This window comes from Leptodactylus fuscus, chromosome 9 (genome assembly GCF_031893055.1).
Source record: "Leptodactylus fuscus isolate aLepFus1 chromosome 9, aLepFus1.hap2, whole genome shotgun sequence".
Lineage (NCBI taxonomy): Eukaryota > Metazoa > Chordata > Amphibia > Anura > Leptodactylidae > Leptodactylus > Leptodactylus fuscus.
In genome coordinates this window covers 18636934-18662751 of record NC_134273.1, presented here as the reverse complement: position 1 = coordinate 18662751, position 25818 = coordinate 18636934, and positions in this window count along the sequence as shown.

The window sequence follows — 25818 nt, the reverse complement described above, 5'->3', positions numbered from 1 at the left end:
ATGTCTTCTTTAATGACCATAAATTAGTTGTGGCTTTACTAATGGGAGTAGCTTAAGATGTTAATCATTTTGGTCTATAGTCTCTTGAGCTGTAACTCTACTACTAGCTACTTTGACCATAAAACCTTTTCTACTATTCACTCTATATAACATGCTCTATTATCAGCTGTTAGCATCACACAGCACCCAACATCATATACATGTCCCATCAAGACTCTGCGTGTTTAAAAGCATCTTCACAAGTCATCTTGGAGACATCACTGCCATCGTCTTTTGCTGATCATTCACATTATATTACTGACTAGAATCTGATTTAAAGAGGAACTTTTATTATTTCCACCAACTCTAATTCTTTGCTTCCATCAATAGGCGCTCCTCCACTGATTCCACCACAGTTGGAATTTTTTTCTCTAGCCCACGCCATTCCTGAGCAATCAATGCAGTTCATTTTGGTGCCTGATATTCTTCTTACTGGTTCCTACTGATAGGTAGGCGGTCTCAGGCAGGAGCAGACAAGGGGGTGTTATTCTGAGTTCTCTGAGACTGTCCAATTAGGCATGGGGAGTGTCACCCTCATACCCCTTCTTCTCCTCTGACTACAGCATAGTCATGGCCATAGGCAGCAATAGTCTGCAACTGACTCATTGAGATCTATGGGAGAGTGTTCTGGCCATGCTCTGTGCTGGGAGGGGAATAGATAAACTGTGACATCATCTAGTAGTGGATGCAATGATGGGTCAGTGGTGCCATCTATACAGGCGCTATCTTTTATTGTAATCCTGTCTGTATGATCAAGGTGCTGCAAATAAAACCCCTACAGAATTGGCAAGTGTCAGTCTATCGTTAGGCTTAGAGGACAGAGTGAAAATTTAGCACTTTTTTAAAAAAATTTTAGATTGTGACATGGAATATGCAAACTAAAATCAACAAATATTCTTAAAAAGTATAGTTCACATAAAAATTTTACAAATAGACAACATTCTCTTTAAGCCTATATGTTGGTCTTCTATAACGGAGAGAACGGAGGAGTTTTTCCACCTGTTGCATCCAGTCTCGATATTGCAAAGTCTATGTTATCTCACCATCTAAGGATGAAGTCCCCAGGGAGGGAGTGTGCCATCATAATGGTTTTCTGTAGAACTAAGTGGCATCCAGGGCGCCAGGAACAAAGAGGCTTGCACCGGTGATGATTCGATGATGGTTCACCAGTAGTCGTCTGCCAAGTCAGGCTGTGATGTTGGCTGTCAGGCTAGTCTTACTGATGCACCTGTAGAAGGAAAGTAAAGACGCTGTTTACAGCCCACTCCTCCTCGGCTCTTTCTGTACAGCTTCCAGGAGATGTTTGTGCTCAATCTATAGAGCAGCAGGTGCATCATTGTAATCCATTATACAACCTATTAAAGACTCAGTTAAACAGTGTGCATGTTACCATACAAATGCTCGACACTGTAAAGCGGAGATTCATCTCTCAATTCCATTCTGCAATTTATAAATAGAAAGAATATACTTAAAAAGTTAGTTAACCTTGCAAAGAATTTGCCTTGCAAAGATATTTTGTATTTAGACACATCCACAGCAGCATTCATAATTCTGTTTGTTCAATGCCATATGATTTATCTCTACATGGGTCCTTGGCTGTATGAAGACTGCAGCCCCCCCACCAGGCTAAAGTTGGAAGGATCATTCTCTACAGTGTTAGGTTGGGTTTATACATTGTGCACACAATGTGTACGATATACAACCAGTGTTCTGCCGAATGCACGGATCAGATAAGAGTAGCTGAAGACACTTTTATTTGCAATGCCCATGGGGTACCGAAGGGGGAACTTTACTGTGAAAGAGCAGTGGGTGAGAGATTTTAGTGGCCATGGGTTCACCAGGATCCTCAAGCCAAGGCGGCCATCCAAAAAGGCTTTATTGTAAGTCCTGAACTCCATGCCGAATGTATCCAGAATCCCGTGAGACAGTCTTGCGTTCCAGCCAGTGTTAAACATGTCAAACATTGTTGCAGGGTCTTAGATAGGGGGGTGCTTGGGGAGGGGGGAGGTTGCCTCAGGTGCTGTCTGTCTTGAGGTAGAGGGGGTAAATGATGGTTCAAAAAAATCACTTTGCCATGGACAGGTATAGAACAATGGACTTAATATTTGCCCTGGGTAATGGAGAACCTTGCCACAAGTCTGATTCTATAAAGGAAAAAAAAATGGCTATTGAATGATGGCTCTCATGAAAGCTCCTGTTCGAGAAAAATGTAGTAAACAGTGGTGGAGGACCAAAGAAGTGATGTATATATATATGTAGTCTACTAGTTATTACATGGATATTACTATGTGACTGTCACCATACTATTGGTAAGTCTATGTGGTGGGCACTAATATGGAATCCTGTGTTGAGCTTACTAAGAGGAGCAGTGACCCTAAGATCTGATGGGTGGTTTCGGACAACCACCTACACCCGAACAGCTCTGATCCCTGCGAAGGTGAATAGACCATTTCCAGCCAGTCCACTATATCTAGAACCACTCACAGCAAAGAATATTATGAACACACTTGATAATGAACCCAAAAAAGGGATGACCACCCAGAACCCCACAAGAATGGGCAAATCTGTCACAATGTTCCTGTATCCACCAGGCTCTCTAACATTTTATATGTGACGTGGATGGTTATATGCTGATCACATCACAAAAATGGTCGTGTCTAACACATTGTGCGCCAACATCACTAAGAGGGATGTAACATGCGCAAAAGGGGATGTGTCATGATTAAAAGTTAATAGGATGTGGTCTCTACTGAAAGTGTTCTTACATCACCCTCGCTGGGATCTCATCTTAACACTCTGGTAAGTATGAATATAGAGGACCTGCAAATTCCTATAGAAAGTTTCATTATGGACTCTTTCTGCTGTCACTAACACCCACCATACCATGTACTTAAAAGGGATTACAACTTACAACAGTTTCATATAACTCTATGGCTCTATGTCTCGATTTTGATGCGTAACCACCTAGCTCTGTGTCTTGGTCCTGTTGGGTAATCACCCAAATTGTCAGAGATGGTAATACGTTGGTTACTTTAAAGTGAACAAATCTCTGCTCAAGTTGAACTTTGCCTAGTCTATGGCCTGGTTCACATCTGTGTTCGGGTTTCCATTTGGGGAGTCTGCTTGGGGACCACTGAATGGAAACCTATCCACATAAAAAAGCGGCTACCTGGGAAACCCGCGGACTCCTTAGACTATAATGGAGTCCGTGTGGTTTCCACATGAAAAATCCAGACATCAAAAATAATATTTCATGTGAGTAGATGAACAGATTGGCCCGAACGTAGATGTGAACTAGGCCTATGTGAGACTTTGCACCATCCCCAAGTGGGGTACCAAGTTTTTGTCATAGGTCATGCTCCTAAATCTGACCCTTCAACAAGTATTATCTAGACCACGGGTGCCCAATACGTTGATCGAGATCTACGGGTCGATCGCAATGGATGTATGGGTCGATCGCGGGTTGCAGCCAGGGATCCCCGGTGTCTGCTTGTTCACAGTGCACGCTGAGAGTCGACTCTCAGCCTGCACTGTGAACAAGCACTCCGAACACTTGCAGGCCAGGCAGCAGCAGCTCTGGGGGATGACGCGCTCCCCACTCTTACACATGGAGGGGGCCGGGGTGCTGCTTGTTCACAGCGCAGGCTGAGAGTCATCTACGGACGCTGGCAGGCGCGGCTGCCGCAGCCCCAGCCTGCCAGTGTCCAGAGATAACTCTCAGCCTGCGCTGTGAACAAGCAGACAGGGGATCCCTGGGCGGCCACAGAACGCTGCTGTCTCCTGCTCTCACGCTCTGCCCTGGCCCTAGCCCCACCCACAGACATGCCCCACCCTGCCCACAGGCCCACTCCAGCCCCGCCCACAAGAAGTGGGTAGTAGATCTTTGGACTTGGTCATGTTATAAAGTAGCTCACATGCTGAAAAAGTGTGAGCACCCCTGGTCTAGACAATATGACCGGGCTACCAAGTATCCAATTGAGCAGTTGTGCAATTTACCTGAATTTACAAGGCACCGATCCTTAGACTTTTAAGTTTAAATCAAGCAATAGATGGCTCCGTCTTAAACTAAGCAAATTTCATTGAAATATTCGAATCCCTAAAATTATAACTCGCCTGTAAAACGTTTGACGACTGATCTTAGAACCAAAAAATGTAAAAACAGAAAGAAATTTCTACGACTCCCATATTAATAGTTTAAGCATCGGTGAAATATTCTTAGCAGCGACACATTAGATTGTATGAAAATCCCGCTATTGCTGACTTCAAACAGAAGTTAATTCTATGTTCTCCGACTGTACAATTTCTTTGTTACCTAAAATCCCCTGAATTTGCTAAATCCTCAGACATCCTGGGGGCCCTTTGTGGTCAGCGGACCTCTGAGCTTTCCTGTGACCCATCACTCAGAGGGAATGAATCAAAATGAATTGTCGAGTATTTCAAGCTTACGGGGTAATGAAAAGATCCTTTTAAGTATTATTTTCTGGGTTCAAGTACTTAAAACAGGTACGGGCCGAGTCGCCCACCGAGACCTCCTGTGTTTGCCTCCGCTTGCTAATTGTAATCCGACCGCTGTTACTTCTCCGTAAATGAACTGGAATTGTTTGTTTTCCCCAGAACAACATCAACAATCCGGACAATTCATTCCAGGTATAATGTGTTTATGTGTTGCTATTCCCTAAGCCCAGATAAAGGCCAGGTTTAACATGTAGGCAGATCTCGGCAGGTCCTTTCACTCTCAGTTTTCAGCTCCTGATCTCCTGGATGAAAAAGCCCTGTCATCTGTAACAATGACGGCATTTAAAAAGGAAAAAGATATCCTTTATTATATATACCCTGTAATTGTCAATGGCACACAAAGACGCCCTATATCGACACCGAGGAGAGACTTAGAAAGAGTTTCTCGAAAAAGATGACTTTATTTTTAGAAGGTTGAGAAGAGTGATGTCATTGCCGAGACACCGCAGAAGATAAAACCGGAGAACGGACTCTATAGGTAATAGGCAAAGAGACATATAAGACATTGCATGGCGTGAAGAGTCAGAGATTGATTTTCCTTGATATATCTATGGACTGTCCAAATCATAAGAAAAATCTGTTGCAAACGGAATATCGTAGTGGCCATTATTTCCACGTAGATAGATAGATAGATAGATAGATAGATAGATAGATAGATAGGAGATAGATAGATAGATAGATTGTAGATAGATAGATAGATAGATAGATAGATAGATAGATAGATAGGAGATAGATAGATAGATAGATAGATAGATAGATAATAGATAGATAGATAGATAGATAGATAGATAGATAGATAGGAGATAGATAGATAGATAGATAGATAGATAGATAGATAGATAGATAGATAGATATGAGAGATAGATAGATAGATAGATAGATAGATAGATAGATAGATAGATATGAGAGATAGATAGATAGATAGATAGATAGATAGATAGATAGGAGATAGATAGATAGATAGATAGATAGATAGATAGATAGATAGATAGATATGAGAGATAGATAGATAGATAGATAGATAGATAGATAGATAGATAGATAGGAGATAGATAGATAGATAGATAGATAGATAGATAGATAGGAGATAGATAGATAGATAGATAGATAGATAGATAGATGATTGATAGATAGATAGATAGATAGATAGATAGATAGATCGGTAAAAAGAAAAGAAAAAAGAGTTCAGAGTAGCACCAAATGCTGACACCTGTCACTGCAAATGGGTACAAATCCTCTGGGATCTGGCATCTGGTCCCAAATAGATAAAATAGCAAGAAATGGACATTACTGTATGCAAAAAATATATATATACTGGGGGTTTATTCCATATTCAAAGTTTCAATCCTGCTGGCAAAGGACCTTTCTCAAGCCAGACGGGTAAAAAGATAGATAGATAGATAGATAGATAGATAGATAGATAGATAGATAGATAGATATGGGAGATATAGATAGATAGATAGATAGATAGATAGATAGATAGATAGATAGATATGGGAGATATAGATAGATAGATAGATAGATAGATAGATAGATAGATATGGGAGATATAGATAGATAGATAGATAGATAGATAGATAGATAGATAGATATGGGAGATATAGATAGATAGATAGATAGATAGATAGATAGATAGATAGATAGATAGATATGGGAGATATAGATATAGATAGATAGATAGATAGATAGATAGATAGATAGATAGATAGATAGATAGATAGATACTGTAGATAGATAGATAGATAGATAGATAGATAGATAGATAGATAGATAGATAGATAGATAGATAGATATGGGAGATATAGATATAGATAGATAGATAGATAGATAGATAGATAGATAGATAGATAGATAGATAGATACTGTAGATAGATAGATAGATAGATAGATAGATAGATAGATAGATAGATAACTGTGCATGATACTTACCCTCGGTTCTTGGTTCGGACAGTGCACCTCCATTCCCTTCAGTCCACAGATTCCTTGGGTTGGGAGTATTGGGGCTCAGGTCACCACTGCAGCCAATCAGTGGCCTCAGCAGTCCCATATTTGGGCAACAACAGTGGCGTCAGCGATCCCCAACATGTAACCACTGAGGCCACAGACTGGCTGTAGTAGTCATAGACCGGAGAGAATGTTGGGAAACCACTTTAACTTAACACCTAATGCCTTAACTAAACTGTAACCCAAGGCTCTAATGGGAGATTCGAACAATGGCTTCCAAGTTCTGACCCCTAGGGCAGGATTTACAGGAACAGCCAAGCATTGCTGCCCTACACTGCCCTCGTAACTCCCGCCACTAATGGTTTGGCTGCTTTTATAGCTCCCATTCTTCTCTATAGGAGTAGCAGGAACGATATAGAATAGTATAGAACAGAAACCATGGCTGCAAGTTATCAGTGTCAAGTTAAACGTTGCTATTCCTTATCCTCCATTATTCGGGGCTGTACTTGATACTGAAAGGGGTTCGGGGGTGTGGATACTTATGCAATCAATGATACTTAGCAGAACCACCGCTGTCATTGAAATACCAAGTGCCATTGAGAAATGAAGCCAGCCATGTAAAAGTTTTACGTCCCATTCTATATGCCATATTGAGAGCTGCCATTATAGGTCATGTATATGAAGTGAGTAAAGTCATGATGTTTGTACGAAGCCATGAAATATGAAAATAGATGGAAAATAAGGAAAATATTCAACTATTAAAACGCCAATGCATTCCTCCGAAGGAAAGAAAAGGTCATGAAAGGAATTGTCGTTGTCTTTGTCCTCCGCCACATAAGGAAACGTTAAAGCCATCGATGAGTCACGTAGTAATGTATTCGTTGTGATTCATACGCAACTCTACGTTGCAGAGGAGAGTTCGCCGTTAAAGGGCTTCTCCAAGAAAAACGCCAACCTAGGGTCAGTCGTAGTATGTATGGAAACTTTAGACATTTCACTATAGTTATGTGTCAATCTGGCAAGAGCATAGGCATTAAAGGGTTACTCCATCCACTCCATTCACCGCCATGAGTAAGGGGCTTCGACCTTGAAATGCGTAGGCGGCTATCCGCTTGGCCTTGGACCTTGGCCAGGGTGGGTGCAAAATAAAATAAAAATACTCATCTATTCCCGGCACTCTATTTCTCTGCTTTTGATCCCGGCCAGACTGAAAGTGAAGAGGATAGGTCATAAGTATCAGATTGGGAGGAATCCAACACCGGAACCCCGCACCTATAAGCTGTTTTGTTTACCAAGAGCTGTATACAAAGTAGCACCTCTGCTCCTATTCCATTGACCATGTATGGCTTCGTACACTCCATACAACTTCCAGCTCCATACACTGTAGTGGAGTAGCCACTATTCACTTGAATAGAAGAAAATGGTTTCCAAAAGAGAGGTTGGAGTGTCCCCGTCCTCACCAATCTCATACTGGTGATCTATCCTGTGATAACGTAACTTTGAAGCTTCTGGATCCCAATAAAAAATCTATAATTTCACCGCTACCCACCTTGTACCTTTTAGAATAGCGGTTTACTGGACCCAGTACAGGTGGGGTGACAGTAGGTTACTGTCCGTGGTGATCTCCATGCTGGAGAACATCTCCCACACCATGTATGAGACCGTGACAGCACTGGGCAGCACTGTCAGTGACCGACTGCTTCACCAAAGTGTGAGAAGGAGCTATCGCAGGTCCTTCCTCCCAACCGTGATCAGGCTACATAATCTACATCAGACAAAGCGAAGATCACTCAGCACAGAGAACTAAATGACCCTGAAGTCTTCATTCTTTCTTTTTCTTCCTTAGCTGCTATGGATTCCTGGTATTTTTCTCAGCCTATGTGTGTCCTGTAATATATTACTGTGTATTATCCTCCATCTGTATTACTATGCTGCTGTAACACGAGAATTCCCCAGGGTGGGACTATTAAAGGATTATCTTATATTTTATGGGGTCAAGGATCATTGGGGCCCCCACAATGTGTAGTACCCAGAGCCAACTTGTACCTCTGAACCCCCTATAACTGCACCCGGCAGTATCCATTTATGCCTGGATCTTGGACAACCCCTTTAACAGCATGACCCCATGGCTGACCCCATAAAAATTTGCATAAAATAGAATAAAAAAAAAAAGTTTAGGTTAGGTTCACACCAGCGCTTGGATTCTGTTCGGGGATTCCATCCCCTAATCCGCTTGAAAAATTTGGAGAGAAACGTCCTGCAAGTGGACTCCATTTATTGTCTATGGGATCTGCAGGTTTCTGCAGGTAACTGCTTTGTAAGCGAAGTGGGTAGCCACTTTTCGGGTTCCCAAGAACCAAAGAACGGAATCCCAAGCGCAGGTGTGAACCTCGCGTAATACGTTTTGCTATCTGGTTTTATTTTGTAAGAAACATGGCTGATACATTCCCGGACTGGAGTTGATATAGAGCTGTTACGTTATAATTTGCAATGACCTTTGCGACCCTAAGCAAAAATGGAACCAAAAATGTTCCCTGTAAGCCTCGTCTCTGTATTAATAGACATAATATCTATCCCATAAGGTTGCTTAGCTACAGACAATTAATCAGGACGGCGATATGAAAGGTGGACGGAACGGTCTCATGTGCGGCTTCCGCGCTCCGATATTGAACAGGTTAACCTGCGCTTATTTCAGGACGGTAAAACAAATGTAGTTTTCCATTTCAGCTATATCTTAAAAGTCTTAATAATCCAGTTGCTGACCTTTGCGAAGAATCAATGTGTTGCCGCGCAATTAATATTCTGTCTTCTAATTACCGTCTGTATTTTCATAGAAAGATTACGGGTTTCAAATTGATGTACAATAGGTTATTCTCTGATGTACAATGATTAAAATGTTCTTCTACATCACTAATGAATATCAGACACATTTCTTTGTGAAATTATTTTTTTGTCCTGATTATTCCCTTGCGGTATATTGTATAAATATATGTCTGCCGCGGCGTCCAGCGGAAACCGAATGGATGGATTCCCATCTTCCTGTGCAGCACGTGGATGTCTATGTTTGCCACTGTACAGACCTGGATATGATGCTATGAGTGTTTCCTTGTATCTTAGGCACTAACCTGCAAACAAGATTAACTTCACATTGAAATGTTAGAATAGGTTAAAGCTCAGCGAGGTCCGGCATCTGAGACATCTGTTCATCACGTGTGACTTCATGTTTATTGGTCACTTATCCTATTCACAACACTATATACACTCACCGGCCACTTTATTAGGTACACCTGTCCAACTGCTCGTTAACACTTAATTTCTAATCAGCCAATCACATGGCGGCAACTCAGTGCATTTAGGCATGTAGACATGGTCAAGACAATCTCCTGCAGTTCAAACCAAGCATCAGTATGGGGAAGAAAGGTGATTTGAGTGCCTTTGAACGTGGCATGGTTGTTGGTGCCAGAAGGGCTGGTCTGAGTATTTCAGAAACTGCTGATCTACTGGGATTTTCACGCACAACCATCTCTAGGGTTTACAGAGAATGGTCCGAAAAAGAAAAAACATCCAGTGAGCGGCAGTTCTGTGGGCGGAAATGCGTTGTTGATGCCAGAGGTCAGAGGAGAATGGCCAGACTGGTTCGAGCTGATAGAAGGGCAACAGTGACTCAAATAGCCACCCGTTACAACCAAGGTAGCCAGAAGAGCATCTCTGAACGCCGCACAGTACGTCGAACTTTGAGGCAGATGGGCTACAGCAGCAGAAGACCACACCGGGTGCCACTCCTTTCAGCTAAGAACAGGAAACTGAGGCTACAATTTGCACAAGCTCATCGAAATTGGACAATTGAAGATTGGAAAAACGTTGCCTGGTCTGATGAGTCTCGATTTCTGCTGCGACATTCGGATGGTAGGGTCAGAATTTGGCGTCAACAACATGAAAGCATGGATCCATCCTGCCTTGTATCAACGGTTCAGGCTGGTGGTGGTGGTGTCATGGTGTGGGGAATATTTTCTTGGCACTCTTTGGGCCCCTTGGTACCAATTGAGCATCGTTGCAACGCCAAAGCCTACCTGAGTATTGTTGCTGACCATGTCCATCCCTTTATGACCACAATGTACCCAACATCTGATGGCTACTTTCAGCAGGATAATGCGCCATGTCATAAAGCTGGAATCATCTCAGACTGGTTTCTTGAACATGACAATGAGTTCACTGTACTCCAATGGCCTCCACAGTCACCAGATCTCAATCCAATAGAGCATCTTTGGGATGTGGTGGAACGGGAGATTCGCATCATGGATGTGCAGCCGACAAATCTGCGGCAACTGTGTGATGCCATCATGTCAATATGGACCAAAATCTCTGAGGAATGCTTCCAGCACCTTGTTGTATCTATGCCACGAAGAATTGAGGCAGTTCTGAAGGCAAAAGGGGGTCCAACCCGTTACTAGCATGGTGTACCTAATAAAGTGGCCGGTGAGTGTATATATATATATATATATATATATATATATATATATATATATATATATATATATCTTTCTTATCCCTGTACTGTGACATCACTGTGTGTATTATCCCTGTACTGTGACATCACTGTGTGTATTATCCTGTACTGTGACATCACTGTGTGTATTATCTCTGTACTGTGTCATCACTGTGTGTATTATCTCTGTACTGTGACATCACTGTGTGTATTATCTCTGTACTGTGACATCACTGTGTGTATTATCCTGTACTGTGTCATCACTGTGTGTATTATCTCTGTACTGTGACATCACTGTGTGTATTATCCTGTACTGTGACATCACTGTGTGTATTATCCCTGTACTGTGACATCACTGTGTGTATTATCTCTGTACTGTGACATCACTGTGTGTATTATCTCTGTACTGTGACATCACTGTGTGTATTATCTCTGTACTGTGACATCACTGTGTGTATTATCCCTGTACTGTGACATCACTGTGTGTATTATCTCTGTACTGTGACATCACTGTGTGTATTATCTCTGTACTGTGGCATCACTGTGTGTATTATCTCTGTACTGTGACATCACTGTGTGTATTATCTCTGTACTGTGACATCACTGTGTGTATTATCTCTGTACTGTGACATCACTGTGTGTATTATCTCTGTACTGTGACATCACTGTGTGTATTATCTCTGTACTGTGACATCACTGTGTGTATTATCTCTGTACTGTGACATCACTGTGTGTATTATCCTTGTACTGTGACATCACTGTGTGTATTATCCCTGTACTGTGACATCACTGTGTGTATTATCCCTGTACTGTGACATCACTGTGTGTATTATCTCTGTACTGTGACATCACTGTGTGTATTATCCCTGTACTGTGACATCACTGTGTGTATTATCCCTGTACTGTGACATCACTGTGTGTATTATCTCTGTACTGTGACATCACTGTGTGTATTATCTCTGTACTGTGACATCACTGTGTGTATTATCCTGTACTGTGACATCACTGTGTATTATCCTGTACTGTGACATCACTGTGTATTATCCTGTACTGTGACATCACTGTGTGTATTATCCCTGTACTGTGACATCACTGTGTGTATTATCCCTGTACTGTGACATCACTGTGTATATTATCCCTGTACTGTGACATCACTGTGTGTATTATCCTTGTACTGTGACATCACTGTGTGTATTATCCCTGTACTGTGACATCACTGTGTGTATTATCCTGTACTGTGACATCACTGTGTGTATTATCCCTGTACTGTGACATCACTGTGTGTATTATCCTGCACTGTGACATCACTGTGTGTATTATCCTGCACTGTGACATCACTGTGTGTATTATCCCTGTACTGTGACATCACTGTGTGTATTATCCCTGTACTGTGACATCACTGTGTGTATTATCCTGTACTGTGACATCACTGTGTGTATTATCACTGTACTGTGACATCACTGTGTGTATTATCCCTGTACTGTGACATCACTGTGTGTATTATCCTGTACTGTGACATCACTGTGTGTATTATCACTGTACTGTGACATCACTGTGTGTATTATCTCTGTACTGTCACATCACTGTGTGTATTATCTCTGTACTGTGACATCACTGTGTGTATTATCCTGTACTGTGACATCACTGTGTATTATCCTGTACTGTGACATCACTGTGTGTATTATCCTGTACTGTGACATCACTGTGTGTATTATCTATGTACTGTGACATCACTGTGTGTATTATCCTGTACTGTGACATCACTGTGTGTATTATCACTGTACTGTGACATCACTGTGTGTATTATCTCTGTACTGTGACATCACTGTGTGTATTATCTCTGTACTGTGACATCACTGTGTGTATTATCTCTGTACTGTGACATCACTGTGTATATTATCCCTGTACTGTGACATCACTGTGTGTATTATCCTGTACTGTGACATCACTGTGTGTATTATCACTGTACTGTGACATCACTGTGTGTATTATCTCTGTACTGTCACATCACTGTGTGTATTATCTCTGTACTGTGACATCACTGTGTGTATTATCCTGTACTGTGACATCACTGTGTATTATCCTGTACTGTGACATCACTGTGTGTATTATCCTGTACTGTGACATCACTGTGTGTATTATCTATGTACTGTGACATCACTGTGTGTATTATCCCTGTACTGTGACATCACTGTGTGTATTATCCCTGTACTGTGACATCACTGTGTATATTATCCCTGTACTGTGACATCACTGTGTGTATTATCCTTGTACTGTGACATCACTGTGTGTATTATCCCTGTACTGTGACATCACTGTGTGTATTATCCTGTACTGTGACATCACTGTGTGTATTATCCCTGTACTGTGACATCACTGTGTGTATTATCCTGCACTGTGACATCACTGTGTGTATTATCCCTGTACTGTGACATCACTGTGTGTATTATCCCTGTACTGTGACATCACTGTGTGTATTATCCTGTACTGTGACATCACTGTGTATTATCACTGTACTGTGACATCACTGTGTGTATTATCTCTGTACTGTGACATCACTGTGTGTATTATCTCTGTACTGTGACACCACTGTGTGTATTATCCTGTACTGTGTCATCACTGTGTGTATTATCTCTGTACTGTGACATCACTGTGTGTATTATCCTGTACTGTGACATCACTGTGTGTATTATCCCTGTACTGTGACATCACTGTGTGTATTATCTCTGTACTGTGACATCACTGTGTGTATTATCTCTGTACTGTGACATCACTGTGTGTATTATCTCTGTACTGTGACATCACTGTGTGTATTATCCCTGTACTGTGACATCACTGTGTGTATTATCTCTGTACTGTGACATCACTGTGTGTATTATCCCTGTACTGTGACATCACTGTGTGTATTATCTCTGTACTGTGACATCACTGTGTGTATTATCCTGTACTGTGTCATCACTGTGTGTATTATCCCTGTACTGTGACATCACTGTGTGTATTATCTCTGTACTGTGACATCACTGTGTGTATTATCCTGTACTGTGACATCACTGTGTGTATTATCCCTGTACTGTGACATCACTGTGTGTATTATCTCTGTACTGTGACATCACTGTGTGTATTATCTCTGTACTGTGACATCACTGTGTGTATTATCTCTGTACTGTGACATCACTGTGTGTATTATCCCTGTACTGTGACATCACTGTGTGTATTATCTCTGTACTGTGACATCACTGTGTGTATTATCTCTGTACTGTGGCATCACTGTGTGTATTATCTCTGTACTGTGACATCACTGTGTGTATTATCTCTGTACTGTGACATCACTGTGTGTATTATCTCTGTACTGTGACATCACTGTGTGTATTATCTCTGTACTGTGACATCACTGTGTGTATTATCTCTGTACTGTGACATCACTGTGTGTATTATCTCTGTACTGTGACATCACTGTGTGTATTATCCTTGTACTGTGACATCACTGTGTGTATTATCCCTGTACTGTGACATCACTGTGTGTATTATCCCTGTACTGTGACATCACTGTGTGTATTATCTCTGTACTGTGACATCACTGTGTGTATTATCCCTGTACTGTGACATCACTGTGTGTATTATCCCTGTACTGTGACATCACTGTGTGTATTATCTCTGTACTGTGACATCACTGTGTGTATTATCTCTGTACTGTGACATCACTGTGTGTATTATCCTGTACTGTGACATCACTGTGTATTATCCTGTACTGTGACATCACTGTGTGTATTATCCCTGTACTGTGACATCACTGTGTGTATTATCCCTGTACTGTGACATCACTGTGTGTATTATCCCTGTACTGTGACATCACTGTGTATATTATCCCTGTACTGTGACATCACTGTGTGTATTATCCTTGTACTGTGACATCACTGTGTGTATTATCCCTGTACTGTGACATCACTGTGTGTATTATCCTGTACTGTGACATCACTGTGTGTATTATCCCTGTACTGTGACATCACTGTGTGTATTATCCTGCACTGTGACATCACTGTGTGTATTATCCCTGTACTGTGACATCACTGTGTGTATTATCCCTGTACTGTGACATCACTGTGTGTATTATCCTGTACTGTGACATCACTGTGTGTATTATCACTGTACTGTGACATCACTGTGTGTATTATCCCTGTACTGTGACATCACTGTGTGTATTATCCTGTACTGTGACATCACTGTGTGTATTATCACTGTACTGTGACATCACTGTGTGTATTATCTCTGTACTGTGACATCACTGTGTGTATTATCTCTGTACTGTGACATCACTGTGTGTATTATCCTGTACTGTGACATCACTGTGCATTATCCTGTACTGTGACATCACTGTGTATTATCCTGTACTGTGACATCACTGTGTGTATTATCCTGTACTGTGACATCACTGTGTGTATTATCTATGTACTGTGACATCACTGTGTGTATTATCCCTGTACTGTGACATCACTGTGTGTATTATCCCTGTACTGTGACATCACTGTGTATATTATCCCTGTACTGTGACATCACTGTGTGTATTATCCTTGTACTGTGACATCACTGTGTGTATTATCCCTGTACTGTGACATCACTGTGTGTATTATCCTGTACTGTGACATCACTGTGTGTATTATCCCTGTACTGTGACATCACTGTGTGTATTATCCTGCACTGTGACATCACTGTGTGTATTATCCCTGTACTGTGACATCACTGTGTGTATTATCCCTGTACTGTGACATCACTGTGTGTGTTATCCTGTACTGTGGCATCACTGTGTATTATCACTGTACTGTGACATCACTGTGTGTATTATCTCTGCACTGTGACATCACTGTGTGTATTATCTCTGTACTGTGACATCACTGTGTGTATTATCCTGTACTGTGTCATCACTGTGTGTATTATCTCTGTACTGTGACATCACTGTGTGTATTATCCTGTACTGTGACATCACTGTGTGTATTATCCCTGTACTGTGACATCACTGTGTGTATTATCTCTGTACTGTGACATCACTGTGTGTATTATCTCTGTACTGTGACATCACTGTGTGTATTATCCTGTACTGTGACATCACTGTGTGTATTATCCTGTACTGTGTCATCACTGTGTGTATTATCTCTGTACTGTGACATCACTGTGTGTATTATCCTGTACTGTGACATCACTGTGTGTATTATCCCTGTACTGTGACATCACTGTGTGTATTATCTCTGTACTGTGACATCACTGTGTGTATTATCTCTGTACTGTGACATCACTGTGTGTATTATCTCTGTACTGTGACATCACTGTGTGTATTATCCTGTACTGTGACATCACTGTGTGTATTATCCCTGTACTGTGACATCACTGTGTGTATTATCTCTGTACTGTGACATCACTGTGTGTATTATCTCTGTACTGTGACATCACTGTGTGTATTATCTCTGTACTGTGACATCACTGTGTGTATTATCCCTGTACTGTGACATCACTGTGTGTATTATCTCTGTACTGTGACATCACTGTGTGTATTATCCCTCTACTGTGACATCACTGTGTGTATTATCTCTGTACTGTGACATCACTGTGTGTATTATCCTGTACTGTGTCATCACTGTGTGTATTATCTCTGTACTGTGACATCACTGTGTGTATTATCCTGTACTGTGACATCACTGTGTGTATTATCCCTGTACTGTGACATCACTGTGTGTATTATCCCTGTACTGTGACATCACTGTGTGTATTATCCCTGTACTGTGACATCACTGTGTGTATTATCCTGCACTGTGACATCACTGTGTGTATTATCCCTGTACTGTGACATCACTGTGTGTATTATCCCTGTACTGTGACATCACTGTGTGTATTATCCTGTACTGTGACATCACTGTGTGTATTATCACTGTACTGTGACATCACTGTGTGTATTATCCCTGTACTGTGACATCACTGTGTGTATTATCCTGTACTGTGACATCACTGTGTGTATTATCACTGTACTGTGACATCACTGTGTGTATTATCTCTGTACTGTCACATCACTGTGTGTATTATCTCTGTACTGTGACATCACTGTGTGTATTATCCTGTACTGTGACATCACTGTGTATTATCCTGTACTGTGACATCACTGTGTATTATCCTGTACTGTGACATCACTGTGTGTATTATCCTGTACTGTGACATCACTGTGTGTATTATCTATGTACTGTGACATCACTGTGTGTATTATCCCTGTACTGTGACATCACTGTGTGTATTATCCCTGTACTGTGACATCACTGTGTATATTATCCATGTACTGTGACATCACTGTGTGTATTATCCTTGTACTGTGACATCACTGTGTGTATTATCCCTGTACTGTGACATCACTGTGTGTATTATCCTGTACTGTGACATCACTGTGTGTATTATCCCTGTACTGTGACATCACTGTGTGTATTATCCTGCACTGTGACATCACTGTGTGTATTATCCCTGTACTGTGACATCACTGTGTGTATTATCCCTGTACTGTGACATCACTGTGTGTATTATCCTGTACTGTGACATCACTGTGTATTATCACTGTACTGTGACATCACTGTGTGTATTATCTCTGTACTGTGACATCACTGTGTGTATTATCTCTGTACTGTGACATCACTGTGTGTATAATCCTGTACTGTGACATCACTGTGTATTATCCTGTACTGTGACATCACTGTGTATTATCCTGTACTGTGACATCACTGTGTGTATTATCTCTGTACTGTGACATCACTGTGTGTATTATCCCTGTACTGTGACATCACTGTGTATATTATCCCTGTACTGTGACATCACTGTGTGTATTATCCCTGTACTGTGACATCACTGTGTGTATTATCCCTGTACTGTGACATCACTGTGTGTATTATCCTGTACTGTGACATCACTGTGTGTATTATCCTGTACTGTGACATCACTGTGTGTATTATCACTGTACTGTGACATCACTGTGTGTATTATCTCTGTACTGTGACATCACTGTGTGTATTATCTCTGTACTGTGACATCACTGTGTGTATTATCCCTATACTGTGACATCACTGTGTGTATTATCCCTGTACTGTGACATCACTGTGTGTATTATCTCTGTATTGTGACATCACTGTGTGTATTATCTCTGTACTGTGACATCACTGTGTGTATTATCCCTGTGCTGTGACATCACTGTGTGTATTATCCCTGTACTGTGACATCAATGTGTGTATTATCCCTGTACTGTGACATCACTGTGTGTATTATCCCTGTACTGTGACATCACTGTGTGTATTATCTCTGTACTGTGACATCACTGTGTGTATTATCCCTGTACTGTGACATCACTGTGTGTATTATCCCTGTACTGTGAAATCACTGTGTGTATTATCTCTGTACTGTGACATCACTGTATGTATTATCTCTGCACTGTGACATCACTGTGTGTATTATCCCTGTACTGTGACATCACTGTGTGTATTATCCCTGTACTGTGACATCACTGTGTGTATTATCTCTGTACTGTGACATCACTGTATGTATTATCTCTGCACTGTGACATCACTGTGTGTATTATCCCTGTACTGTGACATCACTGTGTGTATTATCCTGTACTGTGACATCTCTGTGTGTATTATCCTGTACTGTGACATCACTGTGTGTATTATCCCTGTACTGTGACATCACTGTGTGTATTATCCCTGTACTGTGACATCACTGTGTGTATTATCCCTGTACTGTGACATCACTGTGTGTATTATCCTGTACTGTGACATCACTGTGTGTATTATCCTGTACTGTGACATCACTGTGTGTATTATCCTGTACTGTGACATCACTGTGTGTATTATCCCTATACTGTGACATCACTGTGTGTATTATCCCTGTACTGTGACATCACTGTGTGTATTATCCCTGTACTGTGACATCACTGTGTGTATTATCCCTGTACTGTGACATCACTGTGTGTATTATCCTGTACTGTGACATCACTGTGTGTATTATCCCTGTACTGTGACATCACTGTGTGTATTATCCTGTACTGTGACATCACTGTGTGTATTATCCCTGTACTGTGACATCACTGTGTGTATTATCCTGTACTGTGACATCACTGTGTGTATTATCCCTGTACTGTGACATCACTGTGTGTATTATCCTGTACTGTGACATCACTGTGTGTATTATCCCTGTACTGTGACATCACTGTGTGTATTATCCCTGTACTGTGACATCACTGTGTGTATTATCCTGTACTGTGACATCACTGTGTGTATTATCCTGTACTGTGACATCACTATGTGTATTATCCTGTACTGTGACATCACTGTGTGTATTATCCCTGTACTGTGACATCACTGTGTGTATTATCCTGTACTATGACATCACTGTGTGTATTATCCCTATACTGTGACATCACTGTGTATTATCTCTGTACTGTGACATCACTGTGTGTATTATCTCTGTACTGTGGCATCACTGTGTGTATTATCTCTGTACTGTGACATCACTGTGTGTATTATCTCTGTACTGTGACATCACTGTGTGTATTATCCCTGTACTGTGACATCACTGTGTGTATTATCTCTGTACTGTGACATCACTGTGTGTATTATCCTGTACTGTGACATCACTGTGTGTATTATCCCTGTACTGTGACATCACTGTGTGTATTATCCTGCACTGTGACATCACTGTGTGTATTATCCCTGTACTGTGACATCACTGTGTGTATTATCCCTGTACTGTGACATCACTGTGTGTATTATCCTGTACTGTGACATCACTGTGTGTATTATCACTGTACTGTGACATCACTGTGTGTATTATCCCTGTACTGTGACATCACTGTGTGTATTATCCTGTACTGTGACATCACTGTGTGTATTATCACTGTACTGTGACATCACTGTGTGTATTATCTCTGTACTGTGACATCACTGTGTGTATTATCTCTGTACTGTGACATCACTGTGTGTATTATCCTGTACTGTGACATCACTGTGCATTATCCTGTACTGTGACATCACTGTGTATTATCCTGTACTGTGACATCACTGTGTGTATTATCCTGTACTGTGACATCACTGTGTGTATTATCTATGTACTGTGACATCACTGTGTGTATTATCCCTGTACTGTGACATCACTGTGTGTATTATCCCTGTACTGTGACATCACTGTGTATATTATCCCTGTACTGTGACATCACTGTGTGTATTATCCTTGTACTGTGACATCACTGTGTGTATTATCCCTGTACTGTGACATCACTGTGTGTATTATCCTGTACTGTGACATCACTGTGTGTATTATCCCTGTACTGTGACATCACTGTGTGTATTATCCTGCACTGTGACATCACTGTGTGTATTATCCCTGTACTGTGACATCACTGTGTGTATTATCCCTGTACTGTGACATCACTGTGTGTATTATCCTGTACTGTGACATCACTGTGTATTATCACTGTACTGTGACATCACTGTGTGTATTATCTCTGCACTGTGACATCACTGTGTGTATTATCTCTGTACTGTGACATCACTGTGTGTATTATCCTGTACTGTGTCATCACTGTGTGTATTATCTCTGTACTGTGACATCACTGTGTGTATTATCCTGTACTGTGACATCACTGTGTGTATTATCCCTGTACTGTGACATCACTGTGTGTATTATCTCTGTACTGTGACATCACTGTGTGTATTATCTCTGTACTGTGACATCACTGTGTGTATTATCTCTGTACTGTGACATCACTGTGTGTATTATCCCTGTACTGTGACATCACTGTGTGTATTATCTCTGTACTGTGACATCACTGTGTGTATTATCCCTGTACTGTGACATCACTGTGTGTATTATCTCTGTACTGTGACATCACTGTGTGTATTATCCTGTACTGTGTCATCACTGTGTGTTTTATCTCTGTACTGTGACATCACTGTGTGTATTATCCTGTACTGTGACATCACTGTGTGTATTATCCCTGTACTGTGACATCACTGTGTGTATTATCCCTGTACTGTGACATCACTGTGTGTATTATCCCTGTACTGTGACATCACTGTGTGTATTATCCTGCACTGTGACATCACTGTGTGTATTATCCCTGTACTGTGACATCACTGTGTGTATTATCCCTGTACTGTGACATCACTGTGTGTATTATCCTGTACTGTGACATCACTGTGTGTATTATCACTGTACTGTGACATCACTGTGTGTATTATCCCTGTACTGTGACATCACTGTGTGTATTATCCTGTACTGTGACATCACTGTGTGTATTATCACTGTACTGTGACATCACTGTGTGTATTATCTCTGTACTGTGACATCACTGTGTGTATTATCTCTGTACTGTGACATCACTGTGTGTATTATCCTGTACTGTGACATCACTGTGTATTATCCTGTACTGTGACATCACTGTGTATTATCCTGTACTGTGACATCACTGTGTGTATTATCCTGTACTGTGACATCACTGTGTGTATTATCTATGTACTGTGACATCACTGTGTGTATTATCCCTGTACTGTGACATCACTGTGTGTATTATCCCTGTACTGTGACATCACTGTGTGTATTATCCTGTACTGTGACATCACTGTGTGTATTATCCTGTACTGTGACATCACTGTGTGTATTATCACTGTACTGTGACATCACTGTGTGTATTATCCTGTACTGTGACATCACTGTGTGTATTATCTCTGTACTGTGACATCACTGTGTGTATTATCCCTATACTGTGACATCACTGTGTGTATTATCCCTGTACTGTGACATCACTGTGTGTATTATCTCTGTATTGTGACATCACTGTGTGTATTATCTCTGTACTGTGACATCACTGTGTGTATTATCCCTGTGCTGTGACATCACTGTGTGTATTATCCCTGTACTGTGACATCAATGTGTGTATTATCCCTGTACTGTGACATCACTGTGTGTATTATCCCTGTACTGTGACATCACTGTGTGTATTATCTCTGTACTGTGACATCACTGTGTGTATTATCCCTGTACTGTGACATCACTATGTGTATTATCCCTGTACTGTGACATCACTGTGTGTATTATCTCTGTACTGTGACATCACTGTATGTATTATCTCTGCACTGTGACATCACTGTGTGTATTATCCCTGTACTGTGACATCACTGTGTGTATTATCCCTGTACTGTGACATCACTGTGTGTATTATCTCTGTACTGTGACATCACTGTATGTATTATCTCTGCACTGTGACATCACTGTGTGTATTATCCCTGTACTGTGACATCACTGTGTGTATTATCCTGTACTGTGACATCTCTGTGTGTATTATCCTGTACTGTGACATCACTGTGTGTATTATCCCTGTACTGTGACATCACTGTGTGTATTATCCCTGTACTGTGACATCACTGTGTGTATTATCCCTGTACTGTGACATCACTGTGTGTATTATCCTGTACTGTGACATCACTGTGTGTATTATCCTGTACTGTGACATCACTGTGTGTATTATCCTGTACTGTGACATCACTGTGTGTATTATCCCTATACTGTGACATCACTGTGTGTATTATCCCTGTACTGTGACATCACTGTGTGTATTATCCCTGTACTGTGACATCACTGTGTGTATTATCCCTGTACTGTGACATCACTGTGTGTATTATCCTGTACTGTGACATCACTGTGTGTATTATCCCTGTACTGTGACATCACTGTGTGTATTATCCTGTACTGTGACATCACTGTGTGTATTATCCCTGTACTGTGACATCACTGTGTGTATTATCCTGTACTGTGACATCACTGTGTGTATTATCCCTGTACTGTGACATCACTGTGTGTATTATCCTGTACTGTGACATCACTGTGTGTATTATCCCTGTACTGTGACATCACTGTGTGTATTATCCCTGTACTGTGACATCACTGTGTGTATTATCCTGTACTGTGACATCACTGTGTGTATTATCCTGTACTGTGACATCACTGTGTGTATTATCCTGTACTGTGACATCACTGTGTGTATTATCCCTGTACTGTGACATCACTGTGTGTATTATCCTGTACTATGACATCACTGTGTGTATTATCCCTATACTGTGACATCACTGTGTATTATCTCTGTACTGTGACATCACTGTGTGTATTATCTCTGTACTGTGGCATCACTGTGTGTATTATCTCTGTACTGTGACATCACTGTGTGTATTATCTCTGTACTGTGACATCACTGTGTGTATTATCCCTGTACTGTGACATCACTGTATGTATTATCTCTGTACTGTGACATCACTGTGTGTATTATCCTGTACTGTGACATCACTGTGTGTATTATCCCTGTACTGTGACATCACTGTGTGTATTATCCTGCACTGTGACATCACTGTGTGTATTATCCCTGTACTGTGACATCACTGTGTGTATTATCCCTGTACTGTGACATCACTGTGTGTATTATCCTGCACTGTGACATCACTGTGTGTATTATCCCTGTACTGTGACATCACTGTGTGTATTATCCCTGTACTGTGACATCACTGTGTGTATTATCCTGTACTGTGACATCACTGTGTGTATTATCACTGTACTGTGACATCACTGTGTGTATTATCCCTGTACTGTGACATCACTGTGTGTATTATCCTGTACTGTGACATCACTGTGTGTATTATCACTGTACTGTGACATCACTGTGTGTATTATCTCTGTACTGTGACATCACTGTGTGTATTATCTCTGTACTGTGACATCACTGTGTGTATTATCCTGTACTGTGACATCACTGTGTATTATCCTGTACTGTGACATCACTGTGTATTATCCTGTACTGTGACATCACTGTGTGTATTATCCTGTACTGTGACATCACTGTGTGTATTATCTCTGTACTGTGACATCACTGTGTGTATTATCCTGTACTGTGACATCACTGTGCTATTATCCTGTACTGTGACATCACTGTGGTATTATCCTGTACTGTGACATCACTGTGTGTATTATCCCTGTACTGTGACATCACTGTGTGTATTATCTTGTACTGTGACATCACTGTGTGTATTATCCCTGTACTGTGACATCACTGTGTGTATTATCCCTGTACTGTGACATCACTGTGTGTATTATCCCTGTACTGTGACATCACTGTGTGTATTATCCTTGTACTGTGACATCACTGTGTGTATTATCCCTGTACTGTGACATCACTGTGTGTATTATCCTGTACTGTGACATCACTGTGTGTATTATCCTGTACTGTGACATCACTGTGTGTATTATCCTGCACTGTGACATCACTGTGTGTATTATCCCTGTACTGTGACATCACTGTGTGTATTATCCCTGTACTGTGACATCACTGTGTGTATTATCCTGTACTGTGACATCACTGTGTGTATTATCACTGTACTGTGACATCACTGTGTGTATTATCTCTGTACTGTGACATCACTGTGTGTATTATCTCTGTACTGTGACATCACTGTGTGTATTATCTCTGTACTGTGTCATCACTGTGTGTATTATCTCTGTACTGTGACATCACTGTGTGTATTATCCTGTACTGTGACATCACTGTGTGTATTATCCCTGTACTGTGACATCACTGTGTGTATTATCTCTGTACTGTGACATCACTGTGTGTATTATCCTGTACTGTGACATCACTGTGTGTATTATCTCTGTACTGTGACATCACTGTGTGTATTATCCCTGTACTGTGACATCACTGTGTGTATTATCTCTGTACTGTGACATCACTGTGTGTATTATCCCTGTACTGTGACATCACTGTGTGTATTATCCCTGTACTGTGACATCACTGTGTGTATTATCCTGTACTGTGACATCACTGTGTGTATTATCTCCTGTACTGTGACATCACTGTGTGTATTATCCCTGTACTGTGACATCACTGTGTGTATTATCCTGTACTGTGACATCACTGTGTGTATTATCCCTGTACTGTGACATCACTGTGTGTATTATCCCTGTACTGTGACATCACTGTGTGTATTATCCTGTACTGTGACATCACTGTGTGTATTATCCCTGTACTGTGACATCACTGTGTGTATTATCCTGTACTGTGACATCACTGTGTGTATTATCCTGTACTGTGACATCACTGTGTGTATTATCCTGTACTGTGACATCACTGTGTGTATTATCCCTGTACTGTGACATCACTGTGTGTATTATCCTGTACTGTGACATCACTGTGTGTATTATCCTGTACTGTGACATCACTGTGTGTATTATCTCTGTACTGTGACATCACTGTGTGTATTATCCTGTACTGTGACATCACTGTGTGTATTATCCCTGTACTGTGACATCACTGTTGTATTATCCTGTACTGTGACATCACTGTGTGTATTATCCCTGTACTGTGACATCACTGTGTGTATTATCTCTGTACTGTGACATCACTGTGTGTATTATCCCTGTACTGTGACATCACTGTGTGTATTATCCCTGTACTGTGACATCACTGTGTGTATTATCCCTGTACTGTGACATCACTGTGTGTATTATCCTGTACTGTGACATCACTGTGTGTATTATCCTGTACTGTGACATCACTGTGTGTATTATCCCTGTACTGTGACATCACTGTGTGTATTATCCTGTACTGTGACATCACTGTGTGTATTATCCCTGTACTGTGACATCACTGTGTGTATTATCCTGTACTGTGACATCACTGTGTGTATTATCCCTGTACTGTGACATCACTGTGTGTATTATCCTGCACGTGTGACATCACTGTGTGTATTATCCTGTACTGTGACATCACTGTGTGA